Raw genomic sequence first — 6765 nt, forward strand, 5'->3', positions numbered from 1 at the left:
CTGTTTAATGGACTGGTAGCTACGGAAACAATGCTATTAATGTGCTTGAATTTACAAAAAAAAAATTGTCAGTATCTGAGCAACTGCTAGCTTCTTGCATGGAGGGACATTAAACCAAAACATTGTCGAGTGGCCCAACAAAAATGCATTAGAGTAGTTGACGCTCATAGCAAGGAAAGTGATGAATTATGAAGGATGAAAGCTAGATTCTGAGAGTTAAAGGAAAGGTTTGGAATAAACATAACTGAGGATTCGGCTATCATCTTCAGATGTCAAAGTTAAGCTTTGTTAAGATCCTCTACTTTAAATCCTATTTATTTTGCCTAATATTTTATAAAAAAAAATAGTACATCCTTTAATTACTATAAAATGGCTCCATTTTCTATTTGCTGCCCCACATGCAGCAAAAGTTGCTGTCAGCTTCTCAGGATTAGCACCACAGATCTGAAACTTCTTGTAAATATGCAGGGCATAGGAATGTTTTCTATTTTTTCCTTGCAAAGAGGAGATTATATACTACAAATTCGTGAGTTTTTCTTAAAATTTCTTACATTATTCTGTTTCTTCTTTTTAAAATTTATGTCGAAAAGAATCTCATTTCCCATCACTCAGGATAAGCAGCATAAGTCACAATATGGAGCTTATGTTTACAGATGGTTTAATATTTTGAGAAACACTACCAAATTCCCAATGTAATTAAATGATTCCACCTTTGAAGACATTACAGTGTAAATAAACCAAACCCTCAGAGCTAATAAAACTCACACAATTCTTTTAAAATAGGCCATAATTGTATTAAGATTATACAAAACAGTGAGAAAGAATTAACATAAATTTACACATTTACTGGAAAATAAAATCAAAGTAGGCCCTCAGATATTTAATATATCTTGAGCCAATTTTCTGATAATTTCATAGCCACTAAAATGCAGCTGTTAATGTTCCATTACATAAATTACTCCTAAAAGCCAAGGAATGCTGCCACTGAGGGCTTCTGTTTAGTCTGCATTTAACTACAGGAAATTGTGTTGTATCCAAAGTTTCGTCTCCCACAAACATAAGCTCTGAAAATAAAGAGATAGCAGAATCAATATTTGACTCAAGTGATATATAAATCTGGATAGCAAAGAAACACAGAAAGCCCATATTTGCAAACTATTTGTGCCAATGGTAAAATATACATTGTAAGGTGTAGATGGCTGGAATATATTCCAGAGGAACCTCATAGCAGAGGCAGATGAAACAGTTTGTAAAGAAGGAAACTGTCCATTAGTTAACATCAGACCTAACAAATTTTGTTCACTGCTCACTAACCTCTGATTCAGTCAAGGTGGATAGTTATGATCCATAGCACTTAATTGTAAAAACATACACAGCTTTTAATAATCTCCTGCTGTCTGAACTGGGGTAAGTGCTGCAATGTGTCTCTCTGCCATAAGTAATGTAAATGGGCTGTTAGCAAATTTTGTCCTTTCAGTTCAAACAGTTTCAGGCAACACTTGAGATGGTAATAGCTAGGTGAAGTTACATAGTTATTTTACTCACACCAATAAATACAAATGTTGTCTTGTGGGAAGCTTCTAATTAGCACCTGAACAACACCTGAGGTCCCAACATCCAATATATTATGTTTTGTTTCCTGAGTGCTAAGGAGACTAACTTTGGGGGTTAATTTTAGCTGCATATTTTTGAACCTGCTGTGCCCACATATGGTGGGCTATGCAATACAAACATGCAGCCTGTGGCTCCTTAATTGCCTCTCCTCCTTGTGGTCTGTACTCTTATTATCCTCTAATGTTCCAGACACAAGAAGTAGCTGATTCATTAGGAGACAGGGATGCTTTTGTGGTTAAGGCAGGAGATAATCACTCAAGGTATCTGGGACCAAATTCGGGCCTTAACTGACTTCAGTGGAATTGCATAGGTGCAAATGAAGGCAGCATCTGATCCCTTGTGTGGTGTGCAGTAATCACACAGACAAGGTGCTTGACAGATCTTTTCATTCAGTACCTAACTCCCCAGCGTCTGCATTACATAACATGAGCCTGTTAAAAGGTACAGTTCCTCACACCTGGGTGCTATTCCTTACTCTGTCACAGATTTCCCTTATGGCAGTTAACTTAAAGGTGAATTTTCAGAGGATCTTCTCTCTGGGTCACCAACAGAGTGTTTGGCCAGCCAAGCCTAGGTTCACAGAAAATATGTTTTAGACCATCCTTGTTACTTGAAAAATTGTTTGCATTTCAGTCACCCTCCTGCTACGGATTAGAAGGAAGATGTACACATCCCCACAGATACAAATTTATGAAATTTCAGTAAAAATGAAATGAAGTTACGATGAATTTTCAGACCTGGATATGTTTTTTATTTCCCAAAATTTGAGAAAAAAACTGGTCATTACTATTTTAGTGCAATCCAGTGGTTTTGCACAACTCTGGAACTCCGTTCTATTACCAATATTTGGCTCTGAAGACAAGTTAGGAAGGCTCTTATATTTTATTCTCTCATCACTAGAGAATAGAAAATGTTACACTGTCTCAGACAGTTTCATACAAGGATTTGGCACATGCAAGAACCTTCTTACAGCCTGTCTGATTAAATACATTTCACCAAGCATCATGGCAAATATACAGTACAAACTAGTGTCCTTTCACTGAGGATATAACCAACTGCCAGTCTTTGTCTTTGTCCTTGTCAGCTCCAGTGGACATTATATTTAGTGGTGACTACTTTAAATATGACAAAGGACAAGCAATCTAAAACATCAGCCCAGAAGCTAATATGTAAATTAATAAATGCAATAATTTTAATATAAAAGATTCCACCCAAGGGGAGAGCTTTTGAAAGTCTACACTGAGTGACTGTCTTCAGAAGGAAATGTTAATTAAACATCTGAACTACCCTAGCAAGGGTAGATATGAATTTAATATATTTTCAAAATGATTTGACACTGCAGGATCAGCAACAGATAAATTGGATAAATTAGAAATGGATAGCCTACATGATAAGACCTAACTGTGTTATGTCCTTGAGCAGCAGTCAGCCCCAATACTTTTTGTCATGAACTGCAACTAATACATGGTAGCTGCAGGCGTTCCAACATTCTAAGAGTACAGGAAGCCTTGCTCACTTCTCACTTGCAATGCATGCTATTGGAAAAATTGAAAGGAAACTGGGTGGGTGTCTGAGTACTCATGGATAGTGTATATAATGAGTGAAATCACAGCCCCAGTGAAGTCAACTGAGCTTTTCCAGTGACATCAATGGGGGCAGGATTTCACCCTCTGAACCTGCAAATAATGAATCAAGCTCTGTGCTTCCAATCACTAATGTATTTGATTTTTTTTAAATTAATTTAATTTTCTCTCTTTCTAAGACACATAGTAGTCCCTCCCCACCGCAAACAAAGCCAACTGATTTTAAAACAGAAGATTATTCCTATTACCCAAATACACCATTTTTTTTACAACTCCTTAAAATATATAAGAACTTACCCTCACACAGAAAGTACTAAAGCAATACTGCAAAGTTCTCCTCAGCTTTCATCATTTACGTCATACACTCTGTAGACTCAGCAGGATGTATGGGACTCAAGGCATTCAGCTGATTCAGGATGAATAAATATTCAAAGGAGAGTACCTTATCAACCAGATTGGTTCTTTTATACTCTCCAAATCATCTGCCAAATCCTCTCCGTTCTCACTAAGCAAGCTTCCACACTTAGGGTGGTGCCAGGGCTGGATTAAGACCTTTAGAGGCCCTAGGCATTGAAAAGTTTATGGTGCCCCCCAACCCATGTAATTCAAAATAAAAACAATATTATACTGTAAAATAAAATTTTATTTTTTGAAATGACATAAAAAAAATTTACATGTATGCTGAAATTAAAATAGCTTTTTTCCAGATTTTCTGATTTGCAAAATTCTGGATAAGTTCATCGAAGCTGACTTGACGAAGCATGTCTGCTTCCGTACACAATAGGGAAAGTGAATCAAGTCTGTCCTGACACATTGTTGTTCTCTGAGGGTCTTTTATTCTTTTCAGCTCAGAAAAAGCATTCTGCGGAGCAGTTAGTAATCATCAATGTTAGAAAAATACGTAGTGCGATCTCTACATTTGGAAATACACATTGTATTCCGTCTTTCAATACTGTGTCATGAAGATCAATGTGACAATTTAATTTTTCCTGTTTCATTAAACTTTGCACGTATATAACAGTGGAACTGCCGTACTTCTCCACAGAGATTCATGTTCAACTCAACAGGGTATGAGTCAACTAGCTTTTGGGAACTTTGTGAATATTGTTAGTCAGATAAGTCCATATCATTTAGAAAAGAAAATCTACTTGATACTTCTTTGTACACGTCACCTCTCCTCTTTAAATGAGCTTCAAGTGTATCAATTATAGCGTAGTAAGTAGATACGCAAAATTTGTCTCTAGGATTCAATGGTGTTTCTGTTGCACTGCTATCGTTTGCTTGTTTTTTCCTGATTCGCTTGCAGGACTCGGCTTCTTTGTAGTTAGTATCAGGCAAGATATCTTTTGATAGGTCTTCAAATCTTTCAAAATCATTCCTCAAAGTGTGTAAGTAGTCTGCTAATGATTGCCAGAGGTCTGCACATGTTTTCAAATCCAATTCTTTTTCTTGGAGAGCTTGACTTGTGTGGTAAAAGTTAAAAACGTATAAAGTAACGGGACTGCTGAGAAAAAACTTACTGCCACCGGACAACGATCAACAGCACTGCAGCCAACAAGATTGAGAGAGTATGCAGCACGTGGTATGAATATGGCATATTTGTTCTGTTCTAAAAGCTTCTTCTGCATTCGTTGATAACGCCTTGACATGTTGGCAGCACTGTCATAAGATTGACCTCTGCACTTTGAGAAATCTATTTTGCAAACTTGGCACAGATAATGCAGTACTTGATTTGCCATTTCTTCACCAGTGTGGCTTTTGAAATTGAGGAATGTTATAAATCATTCAACTGGTTTTTCCATCTGTGGGAGACACATCTTAGTACAATACTCAATTGATCAATATATGAAAGATCAGGTGTAGAGTCAACAGATAAACTGAAGTACCCAGCAGTACTTAGTTCATCCACAATAGCTGAACGAACTTTGTCACTCATTAGACCAATGAGTTCATCACATATTGTCTTGGAAAAGTATGATGGGTTACCTTTGCTAGCATTCCCATATTTTGAGATATGGCCTGCTAAAAACGGATCAAACTGAGCCACATGCTCTAACAATCCCAAGAAATTTCCATTCTGCAATGATCCAAATGTATCATTTGTTCCCCGGAAAGGCAGACCACGTTCAGCTAATGTTTGAACAATAGCTCTAACAAGATACAAGACATGTTGCCAGTATTCACGCTCCCCTTTAATTTGTTCTTTCAATTAACCCCCACCCTCTGTCCTGATTTTTCACACTTGCTGTCTGGTCACCCTTTCTGGTCCCTTAATTCCCTTCCAGGGTAGCAGTGTCCAACAAATTAAAGTCCAACGTCCTTACAAAAAAATTTTTAGCCCCAAGTCTGGGCCCTGTGGTCCTTATATCCCCACATCTTAAGGCTTTCAAAAGTCCTTATTCCCTTATATCAGGGGTTGACTTCACATCACCTTCCCTGGTGGTTGGTAGGAGGTTCCCTGGCCTCTGGGTTATAGCTCAGGGACTCTCTAGTGAGCAGGCAAGATCTGTCTCTTTGGACCCAATGCCTGCTACCTCCCCCTAGGCTTCTTCTTATCTCAGCCTATCGGTAGGCCCCTCCCACAGCCTCTATAGTCTCACCCTTTTTTCATGGCCAGGATTCACAAGACTTCCCCCTGGAATCCCCTAATAACTACCAAACCAAAAGTCAAGTTCAGGATCCTGACACAAGGAGGAAAGGAAAGCAGCAGAATACGGACCCTGGACTTCAGAAAAGCAGACTTTGACTCCCTCAGGGAACTGATGGGCAAGATCCCCTGGGAGAATAACATGAGGGAGAAAGGAGTCCAGGAGAGCTGGCTGTATTTTAAAGAATCCTTATTGACGTTACAGGGGCAAACCATCCTGATGTGTAGAAAGAATAGTAAATATGGCAGGCGGCCAGCTTGGCTTAACAGTGAAGTCCTTGCTGATCTTAAACACAAAAAAGAAGCTTACAAGAAGTGGAAGATTGGACAAATGACTAGGGACGAGTATAAAAATATTGCTCGGGCATGCAGGAGTGAAATCAGGAAGGCCAAATCACACCTGGAGTTGCAGCTAGCAAGAGATGTTAAGAGTAACAAGAAGGGTTTCTTCAAGTATGTTGGCAACAAGAAGAAAGCCAAGGAAAGTGTGGGCCCCTTACTGAATGAGGGAGGCAACCTAGTGACAGAGGATGTGGAAAAAGCTAATGTACTCAATGCTTTTTTTGCCTCTGTCTTCACGAACAAGGTCAGCTCCCAGACTATTGCACTGGGCAGCACAGCATGGGGAGGAGGTGACCAGCCCTCTGTGGAGAAAGAAGTGGTTCGGGACTATTTAGAAAAGCTGGATGAGCACAAGTCCATGGGGCCGAATGTGCTGCATCTGAGAGTGCTAAAGGAGTTGGCGGATGGGATTGCAGAGCCATTGGCCATTATCTTTGAAAACTCATGGCGATCGGGGGAGGTCCCGGACAACTGGAAAAAGGCTAATGTAGTGCCCATCTTTAAAAAAGGGAAGGAGGAGGATCCTGGGAATTACAGGCCAGTCAGCCTCACCTCAGTCCCTGGAAAAATCATGGAGCA

At 39.2% G+C, this 6765-nt stretch overlaps 1 long non-coding RNA gene across 1 annotated transcript in view; it reads right to left on the reverse strand.

Moving 5' to 3' along the window:
• Nucleotides 1-644: 644 nt before the first annotated feature.
• Nucleotides 645-6765, reverse strand: part of LOC122461758 — a 49637-nt gene continuing 43516 nt past the window's right edge. Inside the window, exon 2 of the long non-coding RNA XR_006283920.1 lies at nucleotides 645-1064. This is a non-coding gene — a long non-coding RNA (uncharacterized LOC122461758). The remainder of the gene's footprint in view (nucleotides 1065-6765) is intronic.

The sequence above is a fragment of the Chelonia mydas genome, chromosome 9, assembly GCF_015237465.2.
Source record: "Chelonia mydas isolate rCheMyd1 chromosome 9, rCheMyd1.pri.v2, whole genome shotgun sequence".
In the NCBI taxonomy this organism is placed as follows: domain Eukaryota; kingdom Metazoa; phylum Chordata; order Testudines; family Cheloniidae; genus Chelonia; species Chelonia mydas.